This window comes from Mustelus asterias, chromosome 5 (genome assembly GCF_964213995.1).
Source record: "Mustelus asterias chromosome 5, sMusAst1.hap1.1, whole genome shotgun sequence".
Lineage (NCBI taxonomy): Eukaryota > Metazoa > Chordata > Chondrichthyes > Carcharhiniformes > Triakidae > Mustelus > Mustelus asterias.
Genome location: NC_135805.1, coordinates 17,762,205 through 17,776,350, shown reverse-complemented (window position 1 = coordinate 17,776,350; position 14,146 = coordinate 17,762,205).

The following is a 14,146-nucleotide window of genomic DNA, read 5'->3' as shown; positions in this document are numbered from 1 at the left end:
ACCTTCCCCTTTGTCCCATGAGATCCAACCTTTTTTACCAGCCTACCATGAGGGACTTTGTCAAACGCTTTACTAAAGTCCATATAGACGACATCCACGGCCCTTCCCTCGTCAACCATTTTGGTCACTTCTTCAAAAAACTCCACCAGGTTAGTGAGGCATGACCTCCCTCTCACAAAACCATGCTGACTATCGTTAATGAGTTTATTCCTTTCTAAATGCGCATACATCCTATCTCTAAGAATCTTCTCCAACAACTTCCCCACCACGGACGTCAAGCTCACCGACCTATAATTTCCCGGGTTATCCTTCCTCCCCTTCTTAAATAACGGGACCACATTGGCTATCCTCCAATCCTCTGGGACCTCACCTGTGTCCAGTGACGAGACAAAGATTTACGTCAGAGGCCCAGCGATTTCATCTCTCGTCTCCCTGTGCAGCCTTGGATAGATTCCATCAGGCCCTGGGGATTTGTCAGTCTTTATATTCTCCAACAAACCTAACACTTCCTCCCTTGTAATGGAGATTTTCTCCAACGGTTCAACACTCCCCTCCGAGACACTCCCAGTCAACACATCCCTCTCCTTTGTGAATACCGACGCAAAGTATTCATTTAGGATCTCCCCTACTTCTTTGGGCTCCAAGCATAATTCCCCACTTTTGTCCCTGAGAGGTCCGATTTTTTCCCTGACAACCCTTTTGTTCCTAACGTATGAATAAAATGCCTTGGGATTCTCCTTAATCCTGTCTGCCAAGAACATTTCGTGACCCCTGGTGAGATATTAAGGGGAACACAGAGATGGCAAAGACACTGAACCAATATTTTGCGTCTGCCTTCATGGTAGAGAATAATGAAAAATTTCCAAAACTGTAGTTAATGCAGAGCAACTTGATGCAATAACTATCATGAGGGAGAGGGTGTTGAATAAACTAATGGGATTAAAGATAGATAAGTCTCCGCGACCTGATGGTCTGCACCCGAGGGTATAAAAGGAGGTGGCAGCAGAGATAGTGGATGCGTTGATTGTGATATTTCAAAATTCCTTGGATTCCGCTCAGGTCCCGGTGGACTGGAAACACACTGACGTGATGCCCCTATTCAAAAAGGTAGAAAGGCAAAAAGTAGGAAACTATAGGCCAGGTAACTTGACCTCTGTGGTGGGGCAGTTGCTGGAATCAACCACTGAGGAGATGATTGAACATTTGTAAAGACAAAGCACAAAGCTCAATCCACCATTGTCAGCATGGTTTTATGAGGGGAAAGTCATGCTTGACAAAGTTGCTTGAGTTCTTTGAGGACATAACCAGCAAGGTGGATAATGGGGAATCTGTGGATGTGGTATACCCGGACTTCCAGAAGGTGCTTGACAAGGTGCCGCATAAAAGACTGATCCAGAAGGTGAGATCACAGGAGATTGGGAATAGAGTTCTGGATTGATTTGGGGATTGGCTGACTGACAAAAAACAGGGTTGGGATAAATGAGTCCTCCTCGGGCTGGCGAACTGTAGCTAGTGGGGTGCCGCAGGGGTCAGTCCTTGGACCTCAAATGTTTACAATCTATATAAATGATCTGCAAGCGTGTCTGCATGGGTTTCCTCCGGGTGCTCCGGTTTCCTCCCACAGTCCGAAAGATGTGCTGGTTAGGTGCATTGGCCATGCTAAATTCTCCCTCAGTGTACCCAAACAGGGGCTGGAGTGTGGCGACTAGGAGGCTTTCACAGTAACTTCATTGCAGTGTTAATGTAAGCCTACTTGTGATACCAATAAATTAACTTTAAACTTTGCCAATTTGATTAATCCAGTCAATATCCTTGTTAAAATCACCCAAGATTATCATAGCAAAATTTGAGGATGAAAATAAAGTAGGTGGGAAAGCGAAGAGGATATAAAGATTTTATGGATGAATATTGATAAGCGAAGAGAATTGGCCAAAATCTGGCAGATGGGGTTTAATGTGGAATATGTGTGAGACATTTTGGCCGAAAAAATAGAAAGGTAAATTATTACCTAAATGGAAAGCAAATTCAAAATGTATCCGGGCAGAGGGATCTGGGTGTCTGTGTTCATGAATCGCAGAAAGTCGGTATGCAGGTACAGCTTGTAATAAAAAAGGCAAATGGGATGTTGGCATTTATTGCAAAAGGACTGGAGTATAAAAGTAGAGAAGTGTTGTTGCAATTGTATAGGGTGTTGGTGAGACCACATCTGGAGTATTGTGTCCAGTTTTGGTCTCCTTATTTGAGGAAGGATGTGGTGGCATTCGAGGCAGTTCAGAGGAGGTTCACCAGATTGATTCCGGGGATGAAAGGGTTGACGTATGAGGAGAGATTGAACAGTTTGGGCTTGTACTCGCTGGAGTTTAGAAGGATGAGAGGGGATCTGATCGAGGTATATAAAATTTTAAAAGGGATTGATGAAGTAAATGTGGACCAAGGGGGCAACCTTACCAAAAACATTCTCAGTCCAGGATGGGCGGGGAAGCGGGAGAGATTCTCGCCTGTTTCTTGGGCAAGTTCAAATTCAGAATTTTATGCACTTAGTGCATGAAGAAATGGGCTAACCAATTCCTCGCCTGCAGGGGAAGGGGGCAGGGATAAATCGCCAACCAGCCTGCTATAGCAGCAGAGGGCGACATTGCGCATGTGTAGTCCTCTGTGGCCTGACAGGTCTGAGAGAAGGAGCTGTCAGGCCTCTGTTGTTGAGTTGGCCTTGACCCAGCAACCACACCCCCTTCCCCCCCCCCCCCCCCCCCCCGCCCCGTCACCCACCAGCTATCCCGGGGGCCCTCGGCAGATTGCAAACCCCACACTGCCCGGAAATATCACCCCCACACCCCCCACCCCTGCCGCCCAGACTGCGCGGGTTTCCTCCGGGTGCTCCGGTTTCCTCTCACAGTCTGAAAGATGTGCTGGTTAGGTGCATTGGCCAGGCACTGGAGTGTGGAAACTAGGGGAAATTCACAGTAACTTCGTTGCAGCGTTAATGTAAGCCGACTCGTGACTAATAAATAAACTTTAAAACTTTAACTTTTGAGTATCATGTTTGAAAATCTCAAAGAAGGAAAGTTCAGGTATCTGTTTTTTGGCTACCCATATCATGGTAAAGTATTCAGTTCTACCCATATTCAGTTCTACCCATATTCAGTTCTACCCATATTCAGTTCTACCCATATTCAGTTCTACCCATAGGATGGTAAAGTTCAGTGAAGGTCACTGCCTCCAGACTATAATTATTTTCACAACTGCGACAGCTCTTGAGAAACGAGCATCAGTCCCTTGAAGGTTTGTTTTATATTAAAGTGACTCAGGGTCCAGAATAATCCCACTCAGTGACCAGTTTGGAGTGGGCCTGGTCGTGGGAACATCCAGCAAATCATAGGATCATAAATCAGAGACACCCTCCAGTGCAGAAAGAGGTCTTTTGGCCCACTGAGTCTGCACCAACCCTCCAGGTCCTATCCTCACGTATTTACCCCACTAATCCTGAGACAATGAGGGGCAATTTAGCATGGCCAATCCACTCAACCTGCACATCTTTGCTTTGACAAAGGGTCGTCTGGACTCGAAACATCAGCTCTTTTCTCTCCTTACAGAATCTGCCAGACCTGCTGAGATTTTCCAGCATTTTCTCTTTCGGCTGCACATCTTTGGACTGTGGGAGGAATCCAGGGCACCCGGAGGAAACCCACGCAGACACGAGGAGAACGTGCAAGCTCCACATAGCCACCCAATGCCAGAATTGAACCTGGGTCCCCGACGCTGTGAGGCAGCAGTGCTAATCATTGTGCCACCGTGCCGCCCCCCATATTGTGTCACACTCACAATCACCTCCCACCTCCTCATTCCTGTTAGGTTTGGGTTTGACTACAATCTGTGTAGCTAATCCGGGGAATAAAGAGTCTGCGAGAATTACAGCTACATTTTGGGTATCGTGTTAGAAAATCTACAATTAGTAAAATTCAGGTATCTGGATTCTGTCCAGGTGCTGATGAATCTTTAGATCTTGTGACAATGTTTATCTTCATCTCTCATGAGTTCAACATCAAAAGATGCAAAGCCCCATGTAAATGTCACTGTGAAGAGAGGCCGAGGGATGACTTGGGGCTCCCTCAATGCAAAGTAATAAAATCAGCTGAGTGCCTCACTCAGAAACGGGCTCATTGGAAATGTGGGTGAGGTCAGTCCCACCCAATGATCACTGAAATAAAATCAACCTCCAAGGACAGCTCTGAAGCCACATTTCCTTTATCCATCGAACACTTACAGGATCTGTCTCTCAGGGAAATAGATGGACATTGCAATTTTGATGTTGTCCAGGAAAAATTTGACCAGATCAATGTGCATTCTGCTCACAAAGCTTGATCATTTCTTCATCAGATTGTAATCATCGTTGGCAAGGCTGCCATTTCCTACCCATCACTTAGTGCCCTTGGGAAGATTACTTGGATTGCTGCGGTCTGTGCCATGAACAGCACCCAGCCTGCAGTTGCATCGGGAGATCCAATTCCTGGCGCAGTGAAGGTGAAGAACTATCGATTATGTATCTTTGAAACATAGAAACTGGAAGCAGGAGGAGGCCATTCGGCCCTTCGAGCCTGCTCTGCCATTCATTTTGATCATGGCTGATCATCGAATTCAATATCCTGATCCCCCTTTCCCCCCAATATCCCTTGATCCCTTTAGCCCAAGAGCTATATCTATTTTCTTCTTGAAATCAGACAACGTTTTGGCCTCAACTACATTCTGTGATAGTGAATTCCACACATTCATCACCCTCTCAGTGAAGAAATTTCTCCTCACTTCAGTTCTAAAAGGTTTATCCCTTATCCTCAAACTATGACCCCGAATTCTGGACTCCCCCACCAGTGGGAACATTCTTTCTGAATCTATCCTGTCTAACCCTGTTAGGAATTGGTAAGTTTCTCTGAGATTCCCTCTCATTCTTCGAAACTCCAGTGAATACAATCCTAACCGACATAGTCTCTCCTCATGTGACAGACCTGCCATCCTAGGAATCAGTCTGGTTAACCATCGCTGTACTCCTGCTATAGCAAGGACATCCTTCCTCAGACAAGGACACCAAAACTGCACACAATACTCCATGTGTGGCTTCACCAATGCCCGATATAATTGCAGCAAAACATCCCTCGCCCTGTACTCAAATCCTCTCGCTATGAAGGCCAACATACCATTTCCCTTCTTTACTGCCTGCTGTACCTGGGCGCTTACTTTCTGCGATTAATGCATGAAGAATCCAAGGTCTCGTTGAGGATCCATCTCTCTCAATTTACACTCATTCAAGTAACAATCTGTCTTCCTATTACTGCTCCCAAAGTGGATAACCTCACATTTATCCACATTATACTGCATCTGCCATGCACATGCTCACACACTCAACCTGTCCAAATCATGTTGAAGCATCTCTGCACCCTCCTCACAGCTCACCCTCCCACCCAACTTTGTATCATGTGCAAATTTGGAGATAATACATTCAGTTCCCTCTTCCAAATCATTAATATATAATGTGAACAGTTGGGGCCCCAGCACAGATCCCTGCAGAACCCTACTAGTCACTGACTGCCAATCAGAAAAAGACCCATTTATGCTAACACTTTGCTTCCTATCAGCTAACCAGCTTTCTATCTGTCTCAAGACATTACCTGCAATCGCAAGTGCTTTAACTTTACATAGTAGTCTATTATGTGAGACCTTGTCAAAAGCCTTTTGAAAGTCGAAATAAATCACATCCAAAATTTAAAGTTTATTTATTACTGTCACAAGTATGCTTACATTGACAGTACTGTGAAAATTCCCCAAGTCTCCACACTCCAGTGCCTGTTTGGGACACTGAGGGAGAATTTAGCACGGCCAATGCACCTAACCAGCACGTCTTTTGGACTGTGGGAGGAAACCGGAGCACCCGGAGGAAACCCACGCAGACACGAGGAGAACATGCAGATTCCAAACAGACAGTGACACAAGCCGGGAATCGAAGCCAGGTCCCTGGCGCTGTGAGGCAGCAGTGCTAACCACTGTGCCACCGTGCCGCCCATAAAGGATGTAACAGCAGAGCATTTCGAAATGCGTAATATAATCAGGCAGAGTCAGCATGGCTGCATGAAGGTGAAATCTTGCCAGAAAAATTTATTAGAATTCTTTGAGATAGTAGCGAGCAGGATGGATGAGGGGGAACCAGTAGATGTAATATAATTGAAGTCTACAAGATTATGAGGGGCATGGACAGAGTGGATTGTCAGAAGCTTTTTCCCAGGGGGAAGAGTCGATTACAAAGAACAAAGAACAAAGAACAGTACAGCACAGGAAACAGGCCCTTCGGCCCTCCAAGCCTGTGCCGCTCCTTGGTCCAACTAGACCAATCGTTTGTATCCCTCCATTCCCAGGCTGCTCATGTGACTATCCAGGTAAGTCTTAAACGATGTCAGCGTGCCTGCCTCCACCACCCTACCTGGCAGCGCATTCCAGGCCCCCACCACCCTCTGTGTAAAAAACGTCCCTCTGATATCTGAGTTATACTTCGCCCCTCTCAGCTTGAGCCCGTGACCCCTCGTGATCGTCACCTCCGACCTGGGAAAAAGCTTCCCACTGTTCACCCTATCTATACCCTTCATAATCTTGTACACCTCTGTTAGATCTCCCCTCATTCTCCGTCTTTCCAAGGAGAACAACCCCAGTCTACCCAATCTCTCCTCATAGCTAAGACCCTCCATACCAGGCAACATCCTGGTAAACCTTCTCTGCACTCTCTCTAACGCCTCCATGTCCTTCTGGTAGTGCGGCGACCAGAACTGGACGCAGTACTCCAAATGTGGCCTAACCAGCGTTCTATACAGCTGCATCATCAGACTCCAGCTTTTATACTCTATACCCCATCCTATAAAGGCAAGCATACCATATGCCTTCTTCACCACCTTCTCCACCTGTGTTGCCACCTTCAAGGATTTGTGGACTTGCACACCTAGGTCCCTCTGTGTTTCTATACTCCTGATGACTCTGCCATTTATTGTATAACTCCTCCCTACATTATTTCTTCCAAAATGCATCACTTCGCATTTATCCGGATTAAACTCCGTCTGCCACTTCTCCGCCCAATTTTCCAGCCTATTTATATCCTGCTGTATTGCCCGACAATGCTCTTCGCTGTCCGCAATTCCAGCCATCTTCGTGTCATCCGCAAACTTGCTGATTACACCAGTTACACCTTCTTCCAAATCATTTACATATATATCAAAAATAGCAGGGTCCCAGTACAGAGCCCTGCGGAACACCACTGGTCACAGACCTCCAGCTGGAAAGAGACCCTTCGACCACTACCCTCTGTGTCTTATGGCCAAGCCAGTTCTCCACCCATCGAGCCACTTCTCCTTGTATCCCATGAGCCTTAACCTTCTTAACCAACCTGCCATGTGGGACTTTGTCAAATGCCTTACTGAAATCCATATAGACGACATCCACGGCCCTTCCTTCATCAACCGTTTTTGTCACTTCCTCAAAAAACTCCACCAAATTTGTAAGGCACGACCTCCATCTTACAAAACCATGCTGTCTGTCACTAATGAGATTGTTCTGTTCTAAATGCACATACATCCTGTCTCTAAGAATCCTCTCCAACAACTTCCCTACCACGGACGTCAAGCTTACCGGCCTATAATTTCCTGGGTTATCCCTGCTACCCTTCTTAAACAACGGGACCACATTCGCTATCCTCCAATCCTCAGGGACCTCACCCGTGTCCAAAGAAGCGACAAAGATTTCCGTCAGAGGCCCAGCAATTTCACCTCTCGTCTCCCTGAGCAGTCGAGGATAGATGCCATCAGGCCCTGGGGCTTTGTCAGTTTTAATGTTCCCTAAAAAACCTAACACTTCCTCTCTTGTAATGGAGATTTTCTCTAACGGGTCAACACCTCCCTCCGAGACACTCCCGGTTAACACGCCCCTCTCCTTCGTGAATACCGATGCAAAGTATTCATTTAGGATCTCCCCTATTCCCTTGGGTTCTAAGCATAATTCCCCTCCTTTGTCCCTGAGAGGTCCGACTTTCTCCCTGACAACTCTTTTGTTCCTAACGTATGAATAGAATGCCTTAGGATTCTCCTTAATCCTGCCTGCCAAGAACATCTCGTGACCTCTTTTTGCCCTTCTAACTCCCCGTTTGAGATCTTTCCTACTCTCTCTGTATTCCTCCAGAGCTCCATCTGTTTTCAGTTGCCTGGACTTAACGTACGCCTCCCTTTTCATTTTAATCAGATCCTCAATTTCCCTGGTTATCCACGGCTCTCGAATCCTACCTTTCCTATCTTTCCTTTTTACAGGCACATGCCTATCCTGCAGCCTTATCAACTGTTCCTTAAAAGACTCCCACATGCCAGACGCGGACTTACCCTCGAACATCCTCTCCCAATCAACATCCACCAATTCCTGCCTAATCTGGCTATAGTCAGCCTTCCCCCAATTTAGCACCCTGCCCATAGGACAGCACTCATCCTTGTCCATTACTATCCTAAAGTTAACAGAGTTGTGGTCACTATTTGCCACATGTTCCCCTACCGAAACTTTGACGACCTGACCGGGCTCATTTCCCAGAACCAGGTCCAGTATAGCCCCCTCTCTAGTCGGGCTATCTACATACTGTTCCAAAGAACCTTCCAGTACGCATTTTACAAATTCCTCCCCGTCCGGACCCCCAGCTCTAAGCACTTTCCAGTCTGTGCCAGGGAAATTAAAGTCCCCCAGTACAACAACCCTATTTTTTCTGCACCTATCCAGAATCTCCTGACATATCCTTTCCTCCACTTCCATGGGCTGTTGGGTGGTCTGTAGTACACCCCCAGCATAGTGACTGCACCCTTCCTGTTTCTGAGTTCCACCCACAGTGACTCAGTACATGACCCCTCTAAGTTGTCTATCCTCTGCACTGCGGTAATATGCTCCTTAACTAATATCGCTACTCCCCCACATTTTTTAGCCCCTCCTCTGTCTCGCCTAAAACACTTATACCCCGGAATATTCAGCTGCCAGTCCTGTCCTTCTTTTAACCAAGTTTCCGTCACTGCAACCACATCCAAATTCCGCATAAGCATTAAGGCCCTAAGTTCGTCTGTTTTACCCGTTACACTCCTCGCATTGAAGCAGATGCACTCCAGACCTCCAGGCCCAGTCAGGTCCTCCTCCTCCAGAGTGCTCCTCTTCTTAGCTAGCCTTGCCCTGGCCCCCAGCTCAACCCCAGCCTCAGTATTTACTGACCTCCTGTTTTGTTCCCCACCCCCCTGCCACACTAGTTTAAATCCTGCCGAAACACTCTTGCAAAACTCCCAGCCAGGATATTTGCTCCCTTCCAGTTGAGGTGTAACCCATCCTTTCTGTACAGTTGCCATCCTGACTTGAAGATTTCCCAGTTATCTATGAATTTAAAACCCTCCCTCTTGCACCAGTCCTTTAGCCACGCGTTCAACTGTAGAATCTCCCTGTTCCGAGCCTCACTTGCACTAGACACCGGGAGCAGTCCAGAGATTGCTACCCTGGAGGTCTTACTTTTTAGCCTAGCACCCAACTCCCTGAATTTCTCTCGTATGACCCCCCTGCTCTTCCTACCTACATCATTTTCACCAATGTGTACAATCACATCCGTTTGACTACCTTCCTTTTTAAATATGCTTCCTACCCTCTCGGAGACATCCAGTACCCCGGCACCAGAGAGGCAGACTACCATCCTGGATTCTCGTTCACTCCCACAGAACCGCCTGTCCGTGCCTCTAACCATTGCGTCCCCCACAACTATCGCTCTCCTAAACCCCTTCTTTCCCTTCCGGACCCCTGAGCTAGGGGTCATAGGTTTAAGGTGCGAGGGGTAATGTTTAAAGGAGATGTACGAGGCAAGTTTTTTGCATAGAGGATGGTGGGTGCCTGGAACTCGCTGCCGGGGGAGTTAGTGGAAGCAGATACAATAATGATTTTAAGGGACATCTGGACAAATACATGAATAGGATGGGAATAGAGGGATGTGGCCCGTGGGAGGGTCGGGGGTTTAGTTCACATGGGCAGCATGGTCGGTGCAGGTTTGGAGGGGCGGAAGGGCCTGTTCCTGTGCTGTAATTTTCTTTGTACTTTTCTCTTCACTCTGTTATTTGTTTATAATTGGATTTCCAAACAAATTCGATAAGGTACTGCACAAAAGGCTACATAATAAGACAAAGGGACTGTGGGAGGAAACCGGAGCACCCAGCGGAAACCCACGTAGACATGGGGAGAATGTGCAAACTGAACACAGTCACCCAAGGCCAGAAATGAACCTGGGTCCCCGACACGGTGAGGCAGGAGTGCTAACCATTGTGCCACCGTGCTGCCCCCATGTTGTGTAGATTCACACTCACCTCCCACCTCCTCATCTTGTTAGGCTTGGGTTTGACTACAATCCGTGTAATGAATCCAGGGAATAAAGAGTCTGAGAGAATTACAGCTACATTTTGTCTCTCGTCCTAAAATGTACAATTATTAAAATTCAAGTCTGTGGTTTTTTTTGTCCAGGTGCTGGTGAATCTTTAGATTTTGTGACAATGTTTATCTTCATCTCTCATGAGTTCAACAGCAAAAGATGCAAAGCCCCATGTAAATGTCACTGTGAAGAGAGGCCAAGAGATGACTTGTGGCTCTCGCAATGCAAAGTAATAAAATCAGCTGAGTGCCTCACTCAGAAACAGGCTCATTGGAAATGTGGGTGAGGTCGGGTCCACTCAATGATCACTGAAGTAAAGCTGCCTCCAAAGGCAGGTCTGTGTCTTACAAATTTGATAGAGTTTTTGAAGGGGTAATCAAGAAAATAGATGAGGGCAGTGCGGTAGACATTGTCTACTTGGAATTCAACAAGGCCTTCGACAAGGTATGGTAAACTAATCAGTAAGGTTCGATCAAATGGGATCCAGGGAGGACCAGCCAATTGGATATAAAATTGGCTTGTCGTTAGGACTCAGAGGGTGGTGGTAGAGGGTTCTTTTTCAGACTGGAGAACTGTATCTTGCATGCTATGGAGACAAAGCATACCGTACATAGAGAAGGAAAGGAGAGGGTGCAGAATGTAATGTTAAAGTCATAGCTAGGGTGTAGAGAAAGACCAACTTAATGTGAGTTAGTTCCTTTCAAAAGTCTGATTGCAGCAGGGGAGAAACTGTTCTTGAGGTGGTTGGTACATGACGTCAGAACTTTGTATCTATTTCCCAATGGAAGAAGGTGGAAGAGAGTATGTCTGGGGTGTGTTGTGTCTTTGATTATGCTGGCTGCTTTTCTGAGACAGTGGGAAGGGTAGATGGGGTTAATCGATGTGAGGCTGGTTTGTGAGATGGACTGGCTTCATTCATGGCCCTTTGTGGTTTTTTGCAGCCTCGGACAGAGCAGGAGCCAGACCAAGCTGTGTAACAAACAGAAAGAATGCTTTCTATGGTGCCCATGTAAAGCGTGGTGAAAGTCATAATGGGCATGTCAAATTTCCAGGTCTCCTAAGAGAGCAGATGTGTTGGTGGGCTTACTTAACTATAGCATCAGTGTGGAGGGACCAAAACAGTGATCTGGACACTTGTAGACTTGAAGTTCTCGACCATTTCCACTTCATCTCTGCTGATGCAGACAGGGCATATCATCCACAACATTTTCTGAGGTTGATGACTATCTCCTTTGAGTCAGTGCCAATTAAACAGTAATCCATTGAGAGTCAGTGCCCGGGAAACAGTAACCCAGTGAGAGACAGTGCCCGGGAAACAGTAACCCAGTGAAAGACAGTGCCAGGGAAACAGTAACCCAGTGAGAGTCAGTGCCAGGGAAAGAGTAACCCAGTGAGAGTCAGTGCCAGGGAAACAGTAACCCAGTGAGAGTCAGTGCCAGGGAAACAGTAACCCAGTGAGAGACAGTGCCAGGGAAACAGTAACCCAGTGAGAGACAGTGCCAGGGAAACAATAACCCAGTGAAAGACAGTGCCAGGGAAACAGTAACCCAGTGAGAGTCAGTGCCAGGGAAACAGTAACCCAGTGAGAGTCAGTGCCAGGGAAACAGTAATCCATTGAGAGTCAGTGCCAGGGAAACAGTAATCCATTGAGAGACAGTGCCAGGGAAACAGTAACCCAGTGAGAGTCAGTGCCAGGGAAACAGTAACCCAGTGAGAGTCAGTGCCAGGGAAACAGTAACCCAGTGAGAGACAGTGCCAGGGAAACAGTAACCCAGTGAGAGTCAGTGCCAGGGAAACAGTAATCCATTGAGAGTCAGTGCCAGGGAAACAGTAATCCATTGAGAGACAGTGCCAGGGAAACAGTAATCCATTGAGAGTCAGTGCCCGGGAAACAGTAATCCATTGAGAGACAGTGCCAGGGAAACAGTAATCCATTGAGAGACAGTGCCAGGGAAACAGTAATCCATTGAGAGTCAGTGCCAGGGAAACAGTAACCCAGTGAGAGACAGTGCCAGGGAAACAGTAACCCAGTGAGAGACAGTGCCAGGGAAACAGTAACCCAGTGAGAGTCAGTGCCAGGGAAACAGTAACCCAGTGAGAGACAGTGCCAGGGAAACAGTAACCCAGTGAGAGTCAGTGCCCGGGAAACAGTAACCCAGTGAGAGTCAGTGCCAGGGAAACAGTAACCCAGTGAGAGACAGTGCCAGGGAAACAGTAACCCAGTGAGAGTCAGTGCCAGGGAAACAGTAATCCATTGAGAGACAGTGCCAGGGAAACAGTAACACAGTGAGAGTCAGTGCCAGGGAAACAGTAATCCATTGAGAGTCAGTGCCCGGGAAACAGTAACCCAGTGAGAGTCAGTGCCCGGGAAACAGTAACCCAGTGAGAGTCAGTGCCAGGGAAACAGTAATCCATTGAGAGACAGTGCCAGGGAAACAGTAATCCATTGAGAGTCAGTGCCCGGGAAACAGTAACCCAGTGAGAGTCAGTGCCAGGGAAACAGTAACACAGTGAGTGTCAGTGCCAGGGAAACAGTAACCCAGTGAGAGTCAGTGCCAGGGAAACAGTAACACAGTGAGAGTCAGTGCCAGGGAAAGAGTAACCCAGTGAATGACAGTGCCAGGGAAACAGTAACCCAGTGAGAGACAGTGCCAGGGAAACAGAAACCCAGTGAGAGACAGTGCCAGGGAAACAGTAACCCAGTGAAACACAGTGCCAGGGAAACAGTAACCCAGTGAGAGACAGTGCCAGGGAAACACTAACCCAAAGAGAGTCAGTGCCAGAGAAACAGTGACCCAGTGAGAGTCAGTGCCAGGGAAAGGACAACCCAGTGAGAGTCAGTGCCAATTAAACTGTAACCCAGTGAGAGACACTGCCAGGGAAACAGTAACCCAGTGAAACACAGTGCCAGGGAAACAGTAACCCGGTGAGAGTCAGTGCCAGAGAAACAGTGACCCAGTGAGAGTCAGTGCCAGGGAAAGGACAACCCAGTGAGAGTCAGTGCCAATTAAACTGTAACCCAGTGAGAGACAGTGCCAGGGAAACAGTAACACAGTGAGAGACAGTGCCAGGGAAACAGTAATCCATTGAGAGACAGTGCCAGGGAAACAGTAACCCAGTGAGAGACAGTGCCAGGGAAACAGTAATCCATTGAGAGACAGTGCCAGGGAAAAAGGAACCCGCTCGGAGTCAGTGCCAGAGAAAGAGTAACCCAGTGAGTGTCAGTGCCAGGGAAACAGTAACCCAGTGAGAGACAGTGCCAGGGAAACACTAACCCAGTGATAGTCAGTGCCAGGGAAACAGTAACCCAGTGAGAGCCATTGCCAATTAAACTGTCACCCAGTGAGAGACAGTGCCAGGGAAACTGTAACCCAGTGAGTGTCATAGAAACATAGAAGATAGGAGCAGGAAGAGGCCATTCGGCCCTTCGAGCCTGCTCCGCCATTCATCACGATCATGGCTGATCGTCCAACTCAATCACCCAATCCTGTTTTTCCCCATAACCTTTGATTCCATTCGCTCCGAGTGCTACATCCAGCCACCTCATTAATACATTCAATGTTTGGCATCAACTACTTCCTGTGGTAATGAATCCCACAGGCTCACTGCTCTTTGGGTGAAGAAATGTCTCCTCATCTCCGTCCTAAATGGTCTACCCTGAATCCTCAGACTGTGACCCCTGGTTCTGGACTCCCC